This window comes from Mastigoproctus giganteus, chromosome 2 (genome assembly GCF_048544385.1).
Source record: "Mastigoproctus giganteus isolate SK-2022 chromosome 2, ASM4854438v1, whole genome shotgun sequence".
In the NCBI taxonomy this organism is placed as follows: domain Eukaryota; kingdom Metazoa; phylum Arthropoda; class Arachnida; order Uropygi; family Thelyphonidae; genus Mastigoproctus; species Mastigoproctus giganteus.
In genome coordinates, this window is record NC_143576.1 from 147,153,615 (window position 1) to 147,175,970 (window position 22,356).

A 22,356-nucleotide genomic window follows, 5' to 3' on the forward strand; every position below is an offset into this window, starting at 1 on the left:
CGCTGTAATATCAATAATGTACGAGGAAGAACGAATCTAGTTCAAGTCCGCTTAGAAAATAACTGGAGATAAACCAAAGAATGTATTATATAAATAGAATTGTAAGAATTCGGTGTAAATTATATATGATATACGATGTTTTCTTGAATCTTGTAATGGTAGTCAATTTTTAGTTTATGGTGTCATAAAAATAGCGTCCTCAATCCATGTGTGCTGCATTTGTTTTATTTTTCAGTCGATATCTAATAGGAAGCAGCCCAATATAAGGCTCATTGCAAACTAAAGAAACTTCTCTTCTTTTGAAAGTAATTTTAACTTCTGAGCACCTGGCAGCGTACAAAAAGCAAAATTCCATCTCATATCCCTCCAGGAAGAACAGAATTAGTTTTATCGTCTTAGCGTTGGTAGACTGCAATTTGCATAGACATTTTAGAAATGCTTAGTGAACAGCGAAAGGTTTTTGACTACGATGTGAAGAGGAAGGAAACGGGAGGTAGAGACGGGGGGGATTAGAGGTAATATGGCATTAAAATGATCAGGTTGTAATAGCACGTAGCAGCTGGGACAACATAAAGTAAAACTCCGCTAGCAATGCCCTTCCTGCTTGACGGCTTCTTGAAATTCAAAAACGAATTCTCACACGCGCACACATTGAAGTTTATTGGCGTGAGTGCTGGTAGAAGTAATGACTGCTTCTTCGTATCGTGCGCATACATCAGATTTCTATTTACAGTAGTTAACGCCTTTCTTTCGATCTAAGAAGAATTGCCTCTAGCTGTCTTATAATTCCTTCAGGAGGTGTTGGGGTTGGCTTCTCTATTTCTGACAGTCCTCGCAAAGTTTTGGAAAGATGAATTTCAGATGAATCTTCGTTCACTTGTAATCACTGGATATCCTGTCTTAGAATTTTGCTGAGAACTGCTGATTGGCTTATTGAAGATAAGACATACTCTTACTAGATCAGCTGTCTAGTTTTATGAAAATAATTTTTCTCATGAAATTAGATGGCAGATAACACTTTGCTACTTGAATTTACATTTTGTTGTCGCATGAAACCAGCCGAAATTAGTAAACTTAAACAATTTGAATAATATTATACAAACGTTATTCTATTATATTTTGTTTCTGCAATATTATTTTTTTAACAAGTGGTACGTATTTTGTATTCCCTGTAGCCTGTCACCTATGCATATTCAAATAAGAATAAAAATGAATTACATTAATATCAGAAGTCATTTTGGATTTGCTGTTGTTTCTTTCAATGATCTTTCATGCCCATTTTATGTTCTGTTATGTTTGAAGGTCATGAGTTAGTTGCATCTCTTAAAGTAAAAGAATTCGTTTCGAATACCAAGTTAAAAAATAACAAAGAATGGATATTAGAGATATTAAAATGAAACAAATTTTCCGTTAGAATTTCAGAACGGCCAGAGGAATTTTGAAGTTTATTATTATTTAATTAACAAACAGATATTTAAATAATCTGTATAATACGGGGGAAATTATGCATGATATTGCTGGCTAACTAATGATCTTTAAAGTATTGGAAATTCATAATTTAGCTAAATAATTCTTTCACAAATATTGGACTCCGCCATTTTGCCAATGTATTACAGATATTACCGATTAAGCAAACCTATACAACAGCCGGTAGACTACACAAGTCTACTGGTCTTTTGTAGAGCCAATTTCTACCATGTACGAATCATTACAGTTAAATGTCCAAAGCCGAGTGTCGAATTAGCCAAGAATATTAGGAACAGGAAATGTCATCCTGCATTTCTTCGACTTACTACATCAGTCATACTGACGAGTTTCGTAATATTGAGAGAATACCAAGTGGAAATTCCCCAACTGGTAATGATTCTATTGATGGTGCAGTGTCCATCAATGAGTTTACGTTCACTAGGTTTGGTTCAAATAATACAACATGCGGAAGAGTTGGATTGGATTATTTAGAATATGCGCAGAGGAGACAAATGCTATAAGATGTCAATGGTGTGTCTATAAATTGCGTGTATTCATGGTTGATCTGCCTGTTTTCTGGGATGAAAAACCTGAGTTTCTAGAAAAAGCATATCCCTTCAGTCACGTTATTAAAAAATAAATAACTAAATTAAAAAATAAGAGTTCTTGCCTTCCTGATTGGAAGTATTTCTCTGCTTCGTGTGGTGACAGGAATTAAACCGGAGCTTTTTCTACTGGGCTCGTCTGTATTAGAGAGAGAGTAACGGTATGTATGTTAACCACGAAAGCGAACTTGAAGGGGCGGAGGACACGATATTATTTTTAATGTGAAGGCTGAATCTACAATGATTGCAAATCTATTTCCTCTCTAGGCCTTGGGTCGAGTTGCTTGGAGATAGTTTGACCGATCAACTGTTTTGGTCACAGTGTGCCAAGTCATTTAATTTTCATACGTGTGATCCTAAATATTTACAATAACTCGTGGAGAAAAGCTCGGTTTCATTCTGCTGAGATTAGCTAGCTACAACCCCGATTGGGCGCCTCCGTAGCCAGGTGGGAAGGAGCAGCAGTGCGCAGCACACGCTTCTTGATTAGACCGGGGTTCGAGCCCGTCACCACCAAATACGGAGGATGCGGAAAGGTCAAGGAATGATCACCGCATATCCCGGAGCAATATGGCCTTAGTTGCTAATGCTCCTAAAAACCAACAAAACAAACAAACAAACAACCCCGATTGAAGTAGACTTTAAGAATTCCTTGGTTCCGATGGATCTGAATCTAAATCTCTGTAAACAGCGACAACTGGCAAATACGTTATATTGTCGCTTAAAGCTTTGTATGTGAATCATTGGAGTGGTTGAAAATAATTTCCCAAGTCTATATCGCATATAAGGGTGCAAAGAAGGGTAACTCGCCTGGTGAGATCGGCAAAAGGGCGTCCTTATGAAGAAAGACTTCGAATATGTGGGTTGCAGAGTTTGGAAACTAGACAAGACACTTTAGAGGAGATTTGATTGAGGTGTTTAAGGCTCTGAGAGGCATCAGTAAAATGAATGAGGACAAAATTTCAAGATTATAGATGATGCTAGAACTAGGGGACATAAATTCAAGTTACTGGGGGAAATGTTTAGATTGGACTGCAGGAAGTTTTATTTTAGCCAGCGAGTTATAAATTACTGAAATAAGTTGCCTTCATGGGTGGTAGAGGCCGACAGTTTGGGGAAATTCAAAGGTCATCTGGATAGTACTTTCGGGTAAGGGAAGCGCATAGGTTTAATTTCCTTTTTATTTATATTATATTTTATTTTTTTTATTATTAATTATTATTATTTAGTTATTTATTTTAGAACTAGGGGACATAAATTCAAGTTACGGGGGGAAATGTTTAGATTGGACTGCAGGAAGTTTTATTTTAGCCAGCGAGTTATAAATTACTGGAATAAGTTGCCTTCATGGGTGGTAGAGGCCGACAGTTTGGGGAAATTCAAAGGTCATCTGGATAGTACTTTCGGGTAAGGGAAGCGCATAGGATGATAGGATTAATTTCCTTTTTATTTATTTTTTATTTCATTTTATTATTTTTATTTATTTATTAATTATTATTATTTATTTATTTATTAATTATTATTATTTATTTATTTATTAATTATTATTATTTATTTATTTATTAATTATTATTATTTATTTATTTATTTAATTTTTGTTTTTATCATTGTTTTGTTCGGATTTTTTTTTTTTTTTTTTTTTTTGGCTGGTGCAGCATAAGCCATAGGCTTTCTTGCACCATACGGCCGTTACTAATACTAATAAATAGAAATTGTTTTGATTTGATAATAATGAGGAGGCAGTTTAGGGAAGTGTCACTGTCGTCAGTTAGTATTGCAGTTTTCTTGTTCTAGTCACAATATCAGAGAATTCTGACAGACGTTTGGCGTATATAAAAATTATATAAAAAGTATAATAATAATATAGATACAGGTATAATTAGGACAGCGATTTCGTCAAAATTGACCTTTAGATTTCAACAATCTAATTTATTGGAATGTTTTCGGTAAAACTTTCTCCAACTAGATTCAATAAACTCGATCATTTATGCCTATAAAAATTACGTGGAGTGCAGTGTTGTTTAATCTGTTATTAGAATTATTAACGTAGACAGCTTTTTAATGAAATTGGTCATAGAGTCATTAAAAATTTATTGGTAATGGCAGCAACGAATATTTTGAATCTCAGTGGGGAAAGTGTTATTTTTTTATTTATGTTTTTTTATAAAAGGAAGAAAGTTATGCCATCCCCTCAACTGTATGTCCATATCTACACCAGCGGCTATGATTTTGTATAGTATCACTATCCCGGTTGGTAGGAAAAGGTGAAGTGTCGCTACTGAGCTGAGATGGGACACGGATTATGATTTGGAAGTCCATAGAGTTTAACTTCGGCGATAAGGAAGTACATTTTCTTGTACGTGACTGAGGACATATCACCTGGGAGTCTGATTACATAAGCGTAAAGGGAAGGAGGAGCTGCACTTTCCAGAAAGAAGACGAGCACCTGGAGGTTTCTGTGAAAGTAGTACTTCAGGAATTCGCAAAAGATATCATTTTCTGCTTTTTTTAGAATGAATAGATTCATTCCCCACCTTCGAACTCCGGTGAGGCATTCTACCCTTCCCTGGAGATTGCTGTTATTAAAGTTAGCCTGTTCATTTGTTGAGCTTGTTTTCAAATAGGAATCTTTTAGTAGACCGGGACAGCAAGGCATCTCGTGAGTTGCTGTAAGTTGAAGGCTTAACAACGTTTCGTTATACTACATACAGAAGTGGAATGTTCATAAATTTCCACTGACATCTGTAATAACGAACGCTTTATATACTTCATCTGTTATCTACTTTTACAGCCAAGTATGGCTATGAAATATCGATTTAGGAGAATAACATGCCATCAAATAGCATGAACTAGAGCAGCCTGTTTCGAAGAAAGGATTACAGCATGCTAAGTCGTAATCTATTCCAGGTCGCACCTATTATTCATATATATATATATATATATATGCATACAGTGATCACTGAATTATGACCACCTAATACCGTGTTGACCCACTGTTCGCCCGGATAACAGCCGTTATTCGCCTAGGCATATACGACACTAGATGTCTGAAGATGTTCCTAGGGATCTTCAGCCATTCTGCCTGCAAGGCTTTCCACAGTATCGGAATACATGACCGTTGCGTGTCCATACGCCTAACTTCCCGTTCCGGCGCCTCCGTAGCCAGGTGGGAAGGAGCAGCAGTGCGTAACACACGCTTCTTGATTAGACCGGGGTTCGAGCCCGTCACCACCGGATGCGGAAAGGTCAGGGAATGACCACCGCATATTCCCGGAGCAATATGGCCCTAGTTGCTAATGCTCCTAAAAACCAAACAACAACAACTTCCCGTTCCAAAACGTGCAATTGGATTATGATCAAGCGAATTTGGAGGCCAATCAAGATGAATGATATGTACACGAGTGTTCCTCGAACCACTCGTGCACCGTGCGGGCTCGATGACACGGTGCATTATCGTCTTTGATGATACCGTTTCCGTCCGGGAAAAAAAATGCAACTGGCAGAGTGCACATGGTCTCCTAAGGGCTGCCGGTAGACCTCACCATTAAAACGTTAATCCATACGCACCAGGAGTCCTAGTTCTTGCTAGTAAAACATGCCCCATATTAAGCAACCACCACCTGCCTGGACAGTGGTTCATGGATTCGTGTTGCTTGCATCACACACAAAGGCATCGTGTTGCACCGGGTATTTGGACTCATCCGGCCACCACACTTGTTTCCAGTTCTCCAGTATTGAAGCAGTTTGTTAATCCCATAGCATTCGCCGTCGACGATGATCAGCGGTGAGGAGAGGGTGTCTATTGGTGCGTCTGTGTGAGGTGAATCGTCATTTGGGATGTAGTTCTTACATTCCCCATATTGTATTGCTATGTCAACTGTCGCACAGTGACCTGCTATTGAGCCCGTATACCGTGATGCACCCTTTGATCACTACGAACATCCTTTACAGTTCTGTCCGCGGGAGGTGATTTGACCCGTTCGACACCATTGTTTGTACACCTTATATATATACAGGGTGTCTTAAAAATATTGATACAAACGTTTAGGGGAGGTAGGTAACATCTAAAGGTATATATATCGCATGGGAAACGTCACCGTAAGTCGGTACACAGCGCTGTTCATCAGTTCGCGAGAGGAGATTTCTGGTTTACTCATTCAAGCAGTAGTCGCCGCACGAAGAGCATGCATCGATATACGAACTGTGAGCTGGCAGACATGCACCTAGTGTCCCGTACCGATACCGACATCAAACAGGAACATAAACGTGTGTGGCTACAATTCATAAACTTATGGCAAACCCGCTGGAATAACTCCACAACTGGTGCAACTACTAAACTTTTCCTTCCTGTGGTAACCTACATCAACAAGCAACGTTCCACTTGGTTCTTCCCTAACGTCTATGCTTCCTTCCTATTAACTGGCCACGGGTCCTTCAAGAGACGCCTTCTAGAGTTCGGCCTAGTCGAGGATGCCCTCTGTACCTGCGGAGAACCTGAAGACTGGGATCACGTGATGCACTCATGCAACGTATACTTAGATCTAAGAAACCAACTACTCCTAGACCTCCACACTACATCACTTCGTCCAGAAACCAAGTTATTGGAATCTAATGATGCCTTCCGTGCACTGACCAGTTATGCCAACGAGGTCTTTCGTCGTCGCTGGCATCACCTGCAACTCCCGAACACTACTCCTGGATAACCTCCTCTAGACAGCAACTGATACCCAGCACCGGAAACTTCCAGACATGAAACTGCAAATGGCGGACAGCCCTGTCGACGCCGCTCCGTGATTCTCCATTGTGACGATCCTGGACTCTTTAATTTGAACTTTACCTATTCTCTTTTTCCTACCCACAGTCTTTCTCCAGGACTCTCACAACTGCACCTAGCACTCTTCCTGCTCCGTTTAGCCTGGGAGGATGCCTACGCTCTGTCATCCTCGCTATCTTGTCTGTCTTCCACTTTCCTGTCTCTTCTCCGCTCTTTCCTTGGCCCTCCCCACTCTCGCTCCTGCAAGAGTGTGGACGGCCCGTCAGATGTCTTTTACTCCCTGGTCCGGCTCCTCGTGCCAGTGGACGGATGCTGGGAGGCTCCTTCCTGGTGATCGCGCCTCCCAGTAACGAAGAGGCCAGTCAAACAACACAAACAACACACTACTCACACATAACCCACACTGACTGGCTTTGCTATGTTAACAGAGTATTTAACGCGGATTTGTGGGAAACCACGGGAACCGCATAACAAAAAACACTATGTCCACACACTATGTCCACTATGCACCTAGTGTATGGATTAGCAGAGGGCAATGGACGAGCCGCTCAACGAATTTATGGAGAACGCTTCTGAGACAGACATGTACCGGACCACCGTTTGTTTGCGCGTGTGCATCAATATTTGTGCGATTATGGGTCATTTAGAGGTAACAGGAGTAGTGCGGGCAGACCACGTTCGACGCGAACTCCCGCCATGGAAAAAAATGTGTTGAATGCCGTCCAGAATAATCCTACTACCAGCACACATGCCCTTGCCTCTGACTTAGGAATGTCTCGTTGCAGTGTACAGCGTGTCTGGCACAACGATTCCTTACACCCCTTTCATCTCCAAAGGGTTCAGTTACTGTTCCCCCAAGATCATCCTGCACGTGTGGCTTTTGCGCAGTGGTTTCTCCAAGAAAGTGATCAAGACTTGAATTTTCCAGTCTATGTTTTGGCACGGATGAGGCTTATTCAATCAGCACAATGTTCATATGTGGGCTCACGACAACCCACACGGTGTGCGCCCCCCAGCGGCACAACATCGCTTCGCAATAAATGTGTGGGCAGGTATGGTCGATGACTGCTTAGTCCGCCCATACCTGTTACCATCCCACATGAACCCCGCTAAATATCGGATCTTTCTTGAATAAGTTCTACCAGGGTTACTTGATGATGTTCCAGCAAATGTGAGACGCAACAATTGGTTTCAACATGACGGTCGCCTGCTCATTATGGAAGGTGTGTTCGTGACCATTTGAACAGGCGTTTTGGGCGTCTGTGGATTGGCTGTGGTGGACCCGTTGCCTGGCCCCTACGCTCACCTGATTTATCGAGCCTTGATTTCTTTCTGTGGGGGCCCTCAAATCTATCGTGTATGAATCGCCTGTGGAGACGGAAATGGATCTCGTGGCGAGACTCATCTGCGCTGCTGCTACTGTCGAACACACCTGGAGCTGGTGCTCCAGGTGTGTTCGACCGTGTCCGCCAATCCATGCTGCGTCGGTGTCACGCATACATCGCGTGTGATGGTGGAACCTTGGAGCATCTGTTGTAACATCATGAAATGCATCCATCTCGTACTCCATTGTTAATATTAAATAAATGTTTGCCACTAATTACTGTCTTGTGTCATTTCTGCTTCTTGTGCCTCTGCTACTACTTTCCTGTGACGTTTCCGGTTATGGGTTCCTATGCGATTCACATTCCTTTAGATGTTACCTACCTCCACTAAACGTTTGTACCAATATTTTTGAGACACCCTGTGTGTGTGTGTGTGTGTGTATATATATATATGTGTGTATATATATATATATATATATATATATATATATATATATATATAAAAAGAAAGGAAGGGACAGGTAGGAAGAAATTATATACTAGAAGGACCGAACGACCATAATGAATATATAACAGCATTACCCAACAGGATAAAAGCAAATATATTTAGACAAAAATCAAAATGTAAGCTAGTTAAGAATTTGATTAATACAAATATAATCAGGTTATATATATATATATATACTTTAATTGATAATATTAACGGCCTTATGAAAGTGACTGCAGTTACTTCAAGAGAAATAAATTGCCAATAAGTTTAAAATAGAATTTACTAACGTTAGGAATAGCAATATTAGAATCACTACAAATAGTAGCAATCCTGATACATTGAAGAAGAATATAGGAATGGACACTTTTTGAAATATTAGATGGGCAATGTGTAAAGTTAACCACATTAAAATTAAAGGCATCACCTTAATTAAAAAGGTTAATAATTGCATACCCATTATCAGTATTACTGTCCAATTTTAAATAAATGGCTTTTAAGTTACAAAACTTTTATTTTTTTCCAAGGTAGGCTCCTGGGGATATAAATGGCTATAAATATCAAAAAAAATTTATAATTGAGCACACATAATTCATCAATATATCTAAATAAAAGTATGTCCTGGGGAAAAGAGATTTCGAACCAGTAAAGGTATAAGTTAGCAATGATACATGAGGCAAGACTGCTCATTGGGGTTCCTTGAATTTACTGGTAACCGATATTTCCGTCAAAGACAAAGTCATTGAAGACATAGATTGGATTGGCAAGACAATTCCAAAATTATACCAAACACTCTTTCTGAATGACGGGTGTTCGATTTTATAAGTTGTTGCTCTTACTCCTCAATTTATACCACATTCAACTTGAAATTTCTTAAATATTATTTAACCTTTTTGATTTTTATACATAATAGAAAATATTTTAATAAAAATCGATAAACAAGTTGGCCCTATTTTAATAATAGCTTTGAAAATTAAGAAAACTGATTCCAAACTTTTCGGCGGGAGTGTATATTTATATATCCAACTCGTGCAAATCTTGTCATTTGAAACCTTTCAAGTTCTTGTCTTTGTGCAAGGCGTTTTGCATTAAGCAGATTAAATTCCTGGGTGAGAAATAGCTTATCGGCAACGTCCAGAAGCTGTTGCCTTGTCACGTGATTGATGCGGGTTTCCTATGGATTGTACTTAGCGCTGCATCCATCACAGTGTTATCACGAACATTGCCTGACATTCGTTTGAAACTTTCAGTTGCAATCTTTACACTGAGTATCTGGAATTGTAGCCGGCGAATACAATGACAAGATCGTGCAATAGTATTGAAATAGCGTGCGAAAATAGGGTGCAGATGTTTACAGAAACTCGACTTATTTCTCGAGTTTAGTCAAATCACTAAGAGTCAGAACCAGTTTAGTTGCTTTTAAATGCAAATAGAATCGTATTAGAGACCTTATTCCCGCTTTCGGATGTTTACTTGATTGGATAATAGGTTAAAGATTTCTAGTTGGAATCTGAGCAAACCATTTTGCACGTGCGCATTTATAAAACCTATTTCGGGTGAAAGTATTCGTTTATTAAATGTAATGATCTCGAGTTTAACAACAGATGTTATTACATCAGTTTCTAACAAACTCCATCTGTGAGCGCTGTGGCAAATGACTTCAATATTACTGACATAACACTCTTAAACTTCCTCGGTACTTTCAGTTAAAAGAGATTTGAAACGGGTCTTCCTCCCACATACAGGGAAGTCGGCCTCAGTATGCGCGCTTTTCATGGTCACTATATACAGACTCCTGGTTACTGTAAAAATCTCCAGACGCTTTAGCGGTGGTGTTGGATACGTTATAGTTATTAACAAAAGCCTATAGCTATTTAGAGAAATTAAGAGCGTACTTCCCCACTTTTTATCATAAACTTGCTTTAATATGTCGTCGAAGACTTTCTACTAATATATGGTTGTAGTATGCACCACTCCTCCTTTAAAGTTGAATTTCACGAGTGAAGTGGGCATTTTACCTAATTCTGCATTTTAATTCATCCCAAAGATGTTCACAATTGGGTTGAAGTTGGCACTCTGTGCTGGCCATTGCAATCTTTCGACGTTATTCTCTTCAAACCACGCGTTCACAATTCTTGCATTATGACGTAGAATGTTGTCGTGTTAGAAAGTTAAGTTCTGTTGCACACGAGCGAACTTGACTGCGCAGGAGTTTTTAATTGCAGGAAAATAAAAGGGCAATAATGCCGCGCTAAAGTCATTGGTCTAGCAGTGATAGCGGGGCATCTGACAGGTTCTCCTCGAAAATAACGTTTCCGCGTTAACTATTTAATAATAATTAAAAATCAGAAATTGTTTCTATCTTCCTGAATATTGCCAAACTTTTGCTGGAATTGTTTCGGAAGTGACTTTGTAATAACGATTTTACTATTTGGCGCGAGAACCTGTCAGGTTCCCCTCCAGCGATTTTGAACCATTTGGATTTTGCTTGAAGAATGGCATAGCACCGGACAATCCCCGATGCTGTTTGTTGAAAGTTTCAAGTCAATTGTTTTTTCTCTCCCACTAGCTCAGTAAACATCTACCGACTTACTCCAGTTCTTTTTGAAAGATTTGTTATTGTTTGTTTATTGACAGTTGTTGAACAGACTGTAAGACGTATTCAACAACTGGAGTTTAATTCTCCATATTAGATCCAACTATCATTTCCTGCTGAAACTAGTTCCTCCCCCTTCAGTCATCATTTCGTATTCACATTAAAATGTATTCCGATCTCACCTCTGATCGCCTTTATGTGCCAAAATAATTTCTTATTTTTCAATCGCTCTCAGTTAGTTACAGCCAGAAGATTGTCTCGTGACTTTTGATATTATGGTTTGCTCTTTCACACATTTAAAGTATTTAATCTTGTTTCTTTTTTGGACCAGTTGAGTCAATTCCCCAATCATTATTATCTCCTATTTTCAGAATTTATTAATTAATAAATCTCATTTATTTCGGTTTAAAAAGGAGGTAGAACGACGATCATTCAATTTTAAGACCACGAAAATTAGCTTTATTGACTTTTAATAACTTCTGGAGACCATTAAAGAATGGAAGAGATAAAAACCCATAATTCCATATCCGGATACTTTGCGCCCCTTGGATGGAGATAAGGGACCACTTCGGATTAATGTTGTCATATAGCTGACGTAACAATGGGTCCTAATTATCCTCCACGTACCAGTCTAAAAATAATGACGCTAAATCTTTACGCGTTCCATAAACGCCATCTAGTGTAAGATTTCTTGAGAAAATTATCTTTTCTTTATCGTCAGCCATTAGTAATAGTTACTGCCTACATTTTTGTCGCTTCGGTTTATAGTTTACCCAATAGCCATCTTGGTCCAATAACTCTTTTAATGGGGTGAGAAGGCATCGTTACGATGCTCAAGGAAAGGTAGCAGAGCACTCGTTAAAATATGAAATCGTACTTTTTTCGGTGTGACGTTTTTGCTTCATTATCCTCTGGAGTCCTAAATAAACCCATTTTCTCTTTAATAACAGCCCCTCACTTGTCCGACGTAATGTGGCTACTAACACCCACGCTCGGCTTTGCGATGCTATAAATTTTAACTGATCAATCCTTTGGGTTAAATATCTCTGTCAGAAATTCATATTTAAGTAGCTACAATAAGCTGGTGACAACGGGGATAAGATGCGCAATGAAGATTGATAACGTTGGCAAAGATCATCAGGCAAGTTTTTACTGAGATAAAGAAGGATAATAGCTACAATTTTTAAAAACGGAAGTCTTCAATGGTTGATGCTCTTCCAACTTTTACTTTTTTTGCCTCTCTCTCTCTCTCTGGTGATAACGATGCTGTCAGCGTTAGTTAACGGAAATCATTAGAGGTATAAATCATTAGAAGTTGCTCCAGACACCGGATAGAGACAGAAGATGCGGAAACAATGACCACCTACCAAAATCTCCCCCCCGTTCCAACTGTACGAATAGGGAGCAAATGAGGGTAGGAAGGCGGAGAATTCGTCGCATCAATACTGCAGATTTCTTTCGTGATCTTTCTATCCTCTCCTCTTTTTTTTATTTTCTTTCTTTTTTTATTTTTTGAAGGCGTGGTAATTGGTTCTCTTTCAAAGTTAAGTACTTCTTTTTCCTATAATAAATAACCTCGCACGCAGTATGTGTTTGGCTGCTTTCGTCGTTGGCTTGGACAACCACAGCGAGTATCAAGTATCATTATGGAAAGATGAAAGTTTAGGGTAAATTGGAATTCCTGGACGTGAGGGAAGTTTTAATGGACATTACTTACGGCGCCTTGTCCAGCTCTCATCTTAAAACGACAGTGAAAGTAAGTAAATGTAGAATAAGAAAACGTAAGACGGGCGATTTAATCTCTTCTTTAGATGCCAGTTTTGTTCTCGCTTCTACTTTAAGAGAATATTTACGAGGAGAAAATGCATAATTCTTAGCTATCTCTTGGGATAAAGATAAGGAGCTAAAGAGCCCTGAATTTTAAATGAATACTTTAAATATAAAATCGCGTTAATTATTGTTGGTTTTTAAGCGCATCAGCGACTTAGATCTTATGGCATGTTGAGAACAGTCTAGAAATTCCTCCAGTCATTGATGGGATTCCAACTCAGAGTTTTCTAAAGGCGTGAAAAGTAGCGAAACTAGTATATTGTCAAGGAGGACCTCGGCGAAGAGTTTTTTTTTGTTTCTGTACTCAATAATATAATTTAAAGTACGCTTATCTTTGTTAAATTTTAAGTTTTGTTTGGTACGTGGCAATTACCATGTTTTTGCTGTTCAGGGTTATAAAAACAAGTTTATATGATAGGCGCGTGATAAAAATTGTTGAATGAAGAATTGCGTGGATTTGCTGTTTGTTTCTATATTTCGGTTAATTGTAATTGTGGACTTGTTCATTGAGCAGTACACTTGGGAAAAGCACGGTACTTCGTGAAATTCGTGCGAAGTTACTCTCCATGGGAGAACGGACGTGTAAAGATAGATTTTAAGATTTGGCTTAACGGGAAGAGCCAAAACTGGAAGATGTGAGCACACAAAAATAAATTGAAATCGTAAATTCCTGCTAGAATAGCAATGTTGGCTAAAATGAAATTGGTAAGTGAATTCAATGTCCTTAAGAATAAGAATGAAATTAAGAACCCGGTTCCTCGTGAGAATATTCCAGGGAAGAGGAAAAATTTCAAGGTTCTGAATCAATTTTGGGGCAGCCATTCATTAAGCAACATTCATGTGCAGATCATCTGAAAATAATGATTGCCGGATTTCAATTGGTCCATTTTTGCTCACGCTCGATAATTTTTTTATAACAGAACCAAATATAAAATTTCATAAAAATCCATCCACTGGGAGTTGATTTATTACACGACAGTGGAAGGACAAATAAATAATAATTGCTACCTCTCTATTGCTCCGATTTTAATTAAATTTTGTACCGATTGACAAATCTTTCTAAAATATCCAATTTTAAAATTTGATCAAACTCTATCCACTAGAGCCGAGTTAGTACATGCGGACAAACATAGTGAAGGCAATATACACGCTATACGTGTATATTAACGCGTCTAAAAACTGCACAGAATCTATTATACCGTTATAAATACGTATTATAATTCCTGATAACAAGGATGGTGTTAATTATTTTATTTTATGAATACGGGCTTTTTTTATAGACTTTGAATTCCAGCAGTCCATTCCACATATTTAATATAGTATCTTGTTATAACTTACAGTGTAAGTGCTGGTATATCTTAAATTTTAGATTGCAATACATTATTAGTCATTGATTTTTAGAGATGTGTGTTATGACCAAGTGATTAAAATTTCCCATGAAGTAACTCATAGCAGATCATATGAATATTTAAAATAATTCTTTTTCCACTCCTTCCCAGAACCATCCAGTGATGGTACATGGCCTTATTTTTGTCGCTCAAATTCCAAATAATACAGCAACCAACCTTCCCAGCTAAAGAATCTACGTACTAGTTCTTAAAACCGCAGTGCATCTCCGAAATCTTTAATGTCATGTCGCATTTCCTTTTTTTTTATGTATTAAGAAAAAACCTTATTTAGGTTTCTTTCGGCGATGCTATTGAAAAGACATATTCTGTCTCAGAATTCTGGAGAAAATTAATTGCTCTCGTGCTTGCTAATTATTTATGTCTCGAGAGTATTAATGATTCACAGTTAACTGACTTTTACAAAAACCATCCGAATTTTGCTTTTAGTCTTTCCATCAGCAGCAAAAGAATGTTTATTAACAATACAACTAATGATCACTTCGGGGGTTTCTCATAATTAATATCTTTCAAAAGAAGGACATTAAATTGTTTACCATCAGCGGTTTGCATCTTTTTTCTCTTTCGTTCCGTATTAACTTAGACAAATACCACGAGGTCTCTCTTCACACTTTTCGATAATGTTTTCTTTTCTTCTAATTACAAAATTAGTGTTTGTTGTTTAAGCTTCACCTTTAAACAAATTGATTGTAGCATTCTTCAAAAAATAAAAGTGTCAAGTATTGAATCTTTTGTCTTTCGTATCAAATATGGAGGCATTTCTAAACAAAGACTAACCCTTACTTTGTTAATTATCGCAACCAAGTTTACGGTGCTCTAACAGGCATGCTATTATATTAGATGCTTTAAACAGTTTTGCAGTTTTAAGCTCAGAGGAATAAAAATATAAATCTACATCAGATTAGCAGTACCATGATTTTGCGCGTGGCAAACATCGCTTTTGCTTTGCCCGTTATGTAAAATCCTTAAATCGCAAATCCTGAGATGAAATTAAAGTGCGAGCACTTATCTCGGTTAACTATAATTACATTAAGGGTGCACGAGCAAGAAACGCCCACCTAATTGGAAAGTACACGTTCCTTAAAACTTAGCAATGACCTGTAAGACCGTACAGCGCATAAAAGGGCAGTGACTAGATTGCCACCGTTGGCCGATTCGTTCTCAGAAATCCACCGTATATTGAGTGGACTCTTTAAGTCAAGACGATAATCATATAATCCTTGTGGCACTCTTTCCTACCTTTTAATTAAGTAGGCGGTTGGGCTCTTTTTATTTTAATTTTTAAGAACTGGCACGAAAAAAAATTAATCGAAGCAGGAATTAAGAAAGATGTTGCGTAATAATATCGTATTTCTGTAGTAAGTGTTCCTCACTCTTCCTCCTTTTTTTTTCTCTCTTCACCATGGCCTTACGATGAAAGTCAAATAAAACCATGTTTCGGATTCTTACTTCTTCATCTTCAGACTTAAGCACACGTTCTCAGAACGTAAAAGAAAGTGAAGTACTCCAGATGCCTGGAGAATAAAACCGGTAAGCCGATGACTGCAGTTTGTATGATGTCCTTTTGTGAGTGCGTAAGTGTTTCTTGAAAACTTCCAAGAGTTCTTGTAAATTGCAGTTAAGTGACCATTTCTTGAAACCTGAAAGTGGGGAAATTCTATTTAGCAAATTCAGTTACCAGTCTTAAGTACATGGAGATACGATTTTTGTTCTTTTTTTCTCTTAGCAGACAGCAACACATTTATCCACGTGGATGAAGAAACTAGTGTTATAGCTTGTTTGAATCTGTTTTAACTGCATGAAGCAGTAAATGATTTTTTCAGCAAGCCCCAACACACAAGTCGATCTTTACCACTTCTCGAAAGTAGCGCAGTAGATAGTTTCGTTGCTCTCGTACCGAGTGGAAAAGGCCTGGATGTCCACTCTACGGTTGAAATTGACAATTATGTTCTTTGCAGGGATTTGTATGACCTTTTTTGGCTGAGCTAGTCGATCTGGATCATGGGCTGCAAAGTTTCTTCTCCTGGAAACTTGGGTTTTTTTTTTAAGAAACGTAACAAGAAAACTCATGGAATGCACTCGATTTATAGGATACTGATGCCACATGACCTTCGTTGCTCTTGAGGAAATGTAAATAACCGGAACCAAATCTTTCCCACCTGTTCCAAATAAATTATCATTCAGTGGTATTGTTTGGCTTGACTAATATTCTTAACTAATCGACTTATTTTCCAAATACAATAAGATTTCAAGTCTTAATGTATTTGAGATACTTTGACTCGATTTTTAATAGTGGCGATTTTTTGTTTCCAGTTTGGGTTATCACCAGTTAACTCCTATTTAATTTCTCGAAATGAAATATTGGTTAAATTGGTTCATTCATACGGTTTCCGGGTGCAAAAATATAAAAAATAAATGAATAAAGCGTGTGTACCCTGTACGCACGAAAGAGTATCACAGAAGAAAGTTTGTACAGGGTAACAAGATTCTACAGAGATAGGAAGAAATATAAATTACGTATTTATTTATACATAATATAAACACAATTTGTAAAAATAAGCCTATTAAATTTCTTTAATCTCACAAAGGAAATATTTCCAAATAGTAGCAGCTAGGGTACATTTGTTAACGGTTAACCATTGGATAATCTTATGAGCGTTAAGTTCTGTATCATTCAAGGGTGATTAATGAAAAAATATGGCGTCTATCCGTATTTAACAATAATAACATTTGTACAGATACACTACTATATGGCAAAAGCTGCAATAACTGTACGTATCAGATGCAGCACTAAAGAAGAGTTAAAAATGACCACCATTTCTAAAACCTTTAAAATTTTAGAAATGGTCGTCACTTTTAACTCTTTTATAGATGTGTCTCAGAGTTAATTGTACAAAGCTTCTGCAAGATGACCAATGTTTCAGAGGAAATAAATTGGTAAAAATAGAATTTTTTTCCGAATAAACAATAATAGACAGTAATCTTTCAGAAACTTCTATATTTATTCCTGCTTCAGTTTTGGTCTTTTGTATTCTTTATAGGTTATTTAAATAACCACTAGCGTATTTTGTAATACTATTTATGTGATTGGCATTTTTATTAAAAGAAACAAAAAGAAATCAGGTCACATGGCATACACTTCACTGAAATACCCCATCTACACAACTATCGCGGTGTTATCGAACCTTCTATCAGCAGGGGTTCTTCTGAAAGAAGCCCTCAAGCCTACTTATTGCCAATTTCCTTCTTTACATCTGTTTCTGAAGGACGGCCCTGAAAATTTGATAAGATCTGTAACCGGCCACGACTGAAAAAGAAACAATAAAACACCTTCCTCCATACTTGATCACACACTGATCGGCCCACTAAATAGCCCGAATAAATCAGCGTACAACATGTCAGGCCAGAGTATCTTATCTCTCTGACCTCTTTGCTTTATAACCCTGCGATTCTTGCAATCATCATAAGTAGTACCAGCAACCGTCTCCAAGGTAACTGGCCGGCAATGCAGACTCTACTACAACGTAATTTATAACCATTGTAGATGCTATTCACGTGCTGGGTCAATATAAATGGACAACGTACTTTACGTGTAGTTACATTTTCGCAGTATCTATGGCTACGTGACCCAATATACGGCTGTCCTTTTCACAGTATTTGAAATTCGAACAATACAAGATAGCATCTTCAAATGACCCTTAGAACTTCCCACATATAAGAAACTACGATATTGGCAACATGCACTGCATCTAGGTTCGACTATACGTGCATCTCTAAGAAGACGTAGCGCATAAAAGATTGTTTACAAAGAAAGTTTATCTCAGCCGAAAGGCTAATTATGATATGTTTGTGGTTTCAAAAGTCAAAATAAATGTAGGTATTCTGGGATTTTAAATAATAGAAGAAATACAGCACTAAGGTATTTTTAGTATGTACATCAAAGAGCAGAAAATGCTGTTGTATAAAATACGTTTAGTATCTATTGGCGTCATGGACACGTTGCCTGTTTAGTAAATTAACCAAGGAACTTATGTCGGGGTGTCACTGAGTGGGTGTCCTATTAGCGTAATATAATAGGATTGACCCAGATAAAATTTGCCGCCTTATTTTGGTGTTAAATTTCTTATTTCTTCATCATAATCTTCACAAGTTGTTCCTTTAATAATTTTAAAGATATCCTGCGCACTAGCGACTTAATGACAGGATAATAACCGAAAGCTTTTTCTCTTTAAATGTTTGAGAAAAAGCTTCCTGTTACGCTGTTTAAATTAAACTGAATTTTCGAATATATAAAAGACGCGTATTTAAAGGTAAGTGGCCGCAGCTTTCAGCTAGGACGAAGAGGCCCCTTTTCCTCATCGCCCGGGCGAAAGAGATGACCTTTATTTGCCCTCTTCAGGGCCTTAAGAATATTGCAAGCCAGGACTATATGATGCAACTCATATAGTACGTTGATAACCACTTCAACCCCACTAAGTTGGGTTTCCTTTTGAAGAAATCCCACACTAAGAAATATTACAGCGGATCCATTTTGTGTATTTATTTATTTTGACTGAAAATTTCATATATTTCTCGTTCGGTTTCCTATCTTTTTGGGATGAAAAATCGGAGTTTCCCGAGTGGAACCATGCACCCTTCACTAGTGATCGACAGATTCTGCTGCAGTACGTAGCATTTTCGATGCGCCATGCAAAGATTCCCATGGTTTGAATTGACTGGTTGCATACAGAAAAATAAAATTCGACGCAGTCCTTTAGCCAGAAGCATCTTGATTTTCGAATGTTCATAAAAAATATTTAATTTTGAATTGGAAACCTGTAATTATGAATTCCGAGTAGAATTTTGAGTACCTAACCGATTTATCGCTTTCTGCTTTCCCGATAGTTGGACAAAATATAACTGTTTGTTGCCAAAGATTCAAATTCCAGTCCAGAAATTGATACTTACAATTTTGTCTTTTACTCCCCTCTAAATTCTCTACTTATTCTAGCTTGTTGGCTGGCTTACAAGTTAAACGAATAGTGTGTGGTAAAAATTCACCAGATATTTTTTAAAACATTTCACACAGGATTTATCTATAGCGAAATAAATTATAATTTGTTGCTGCCAACAGAAAAAAAAATCTCCCATGAGATTGTTGTCTCGATTGCTGAAACCTAATTTTAAAATAAGAAAATTGTTCTCTTAACGGTTAATTTTGTTAGACTGGCTCGTAAGATATATTAGGAAGGAGACATTGTATCGGATTCTTATTTTAGATCCTAAATAACCACGCGCTGTTTTGATTTTGTTTCGACTCGAATAGCTAGCTGGCATGTTAGTCCATAGTCTACATCTGTGCCAGACGTAGCCTGAGTGAGATTTATTGCGGTTGTGCGACTGCGTAATTGCTGTACTTTGTAAAAATGTTTGCTGGTCGGTGATTTCTTTGTTTAATATAAAGTAGACTTCTGAAATCTTTCTTTGAGATTCTGAGAAAGTAATTTTAAAGAACATTTGCTAAAAGGGTCTAGAAACGAAAAGAAATGTCTTTATTAGAGAACAAGAGTCTTCCTGAAAGATAAATTATGAATTGTACTGTTTGAATTAATGCCAAGGGGTGCGTTATCTATTTATGTGATGCATTTAAAAATCCAAGGACCTCATCATCTTTCACTTGAGACATACTAACTCATTCCTATATGAAAAGGCCTTAGTAAGCTCCTCGCATCGTCGACGAGATCACGAGGTCGATAAACTCAAAGAAGCGTAAAACAACTGGATTGGCCAGTCCTCAATTTCAGAGAGTTCATCACAGTGATAAATTCTTACCAGACCAAACACCTCCAGTGGTAATACCCTTGAGATACATGAAGTTGATCTTCTTGAATTTACCACGGACAGAAAACACGAGTACTGGATTTTGGTACCGGTCCTTCCTACTCCATCCCATCTGATAGATGTGTTTGGATATGTGAATCAATGGAAGACTAATTGAGTGCACGGAACCATGAGTACCGCATCTCCTACTACTTAATCAGTAAATTCCGTTTTTAGCATTTCCATCCTGATGTAATGATTTCTTGTGAAGTAGGCACTGCCAGGAATTCATAATGGTGAGTTTTAAAATTATCCGATACTTGACATTGCAACACAGTAAACAGCATAGTCTTTAGGACACTCCTATGGTATCCAGCACGAGTTGAGCAAAGGATGGTACAAAGAGTTGTTTTTTCCCTCTCATTTATTTCTATTTCCTTTTGTGAGCTATGGAGAAGTTACATAATACTTGGTCATCACAGAACGCGTTATGTACCTTTCATTGGGAGTATTTCAATCGCATGTTAACCGCCCCCCCCCCCTCTACCATAAATGCTGTTTTGGCGTTGCATCACTCATCAGATAACTTTCACTAATATTATTACTGATGGACCAAATTAAGACACACATAAGTTTATTTTTATTTATTTGTCTATTATATAACCAAACGAAGCGATGTTAAGCTGCAATATGGATTACGTCTATCTTGTGCTTATGCTCCAGTTTCAATTCAACAAAACGATAACACCGACCACAGAATACAATTACTTATACCTCATATTGGTGATCTCATCTGCCTAGGTGAAAATTTACAAAAAAAAAGCCACCCTGCGAGTTCCTTTCTAAGTGAGACCATTCATTATGTTTGCTCATTCACTATTCCATGTCACTTTATAATAGAATCTATTTCAGTGCATTCCACGACTTTCATTACTGTGAAAAGTCCAATATTTTCAACCGAGGTATATACTGATGATTACTTCAATGTGTCAAAATTGATTCCACAGAGTGAAAAAAATTGAAGCGTGTGTACCTGCACGCATGAAAGATGTTTCATGTGAAAACGAACTGAACTAATGAGACTCGTGACAGAGAAGAAAAATGCATGGGATGCATATAAATTATCAAGCGACTCAAAAGCCTATGGCAGATATAAGCTAGTCTGTCATCAGGTCACAAAGGTTAGGCAGGCGAAGGCAGATTACGAGAAATCTTTGGCAAAAGATGCTAAGAAAAACAGCAAGGATTTCTTTACTTATATAAACTCTAAGAGGAAGGGGATGACTCTGATTGGTCCACTTGATATCGATGGTTCGACTGTTGATGATCCTGCTCAGATAGCAAACAAACTCAATGAGTATTTTGCATCTACATTCACACATGAGGAATTATTAAGGTTTGAAAATGGCAGAAGGTTATCAAATTGTAGCAGGAAACTTAATGATTTTGTAATAACTGAAAGCAAAGTGGAGGAGAAATTGTTGAAGTTAAACATAAGAAAAGCACCTGGGGTGGATGGGATCTATCCAGTTATATTAAAGGAGGCGGCAAAGCAACTAATCAAACCCTTGGCCATAATTATGAGAGCATCCTTGGAATCAAGGGAGGTCCCCATTTACTGGAGATGTGGAAATGTATCCCCAATTCACAAAGGGGGATCAAAGAGTGACACGAGTAATTACAGACCAGTTAGTTTAACTTCTGTTCTGGGTAAAATAATGGAGTCACTGGTTACAGATGCATTGCAGGATCATCTAGACAAGACTGCAGCAATAATTCAGACACAGCATGGGTTTGTTAAAGGAAAGTCTTGTCTGACAAATTTGATAGGATATTATGATGTGGTTACAAAGGAACTGGATGCAAAAAATAATTTTGATATCATATACTTGGATTTCAGGAAAGCTTTTGACACTGTTGCGCATGAAAGACTACAAATTGGAGCAGAATGGTACTAAGGGTAAGTTTCTACAATGGATAAAAGGCTGGTTGAGTGGCAGAAGACAGAGGGTGGTAATCAATGGGTGCTGCTCTTCGTGGACTAATGTTATTAGTGGAGTCCCACAA

At 37.8% G+C, this 22,356-nt stretch overlaps 1 protein-coding gene across 7 annotated transcripts in view; it reads left to right on the top strand.

Annotated features, from left to right (window-relative positions):
* The window catches only part of LOC150089645 (complexin-like), a 650,426-nt gene that overhangs the window by 582,146 nt on the left and 45,924 nt on the right, over positions 1-22,356 (top strand). Inside the window, exon 1 of one of the 7 annotated variants that reach the window (XM_090389578.1) lies at positions 12,910-13,010. The exons of the other annotated variants lie outside the window; for them this stretch is intronic. The gene's annotated coding sequence lies outside the window, so the exon portion shown is untranslated. Of the gene's footprint in view, positions 1-12,909; positions 13,011-22,356 lie in introns of those variants that run through there. 7 annotated transcript variants of the gene reach the window in all.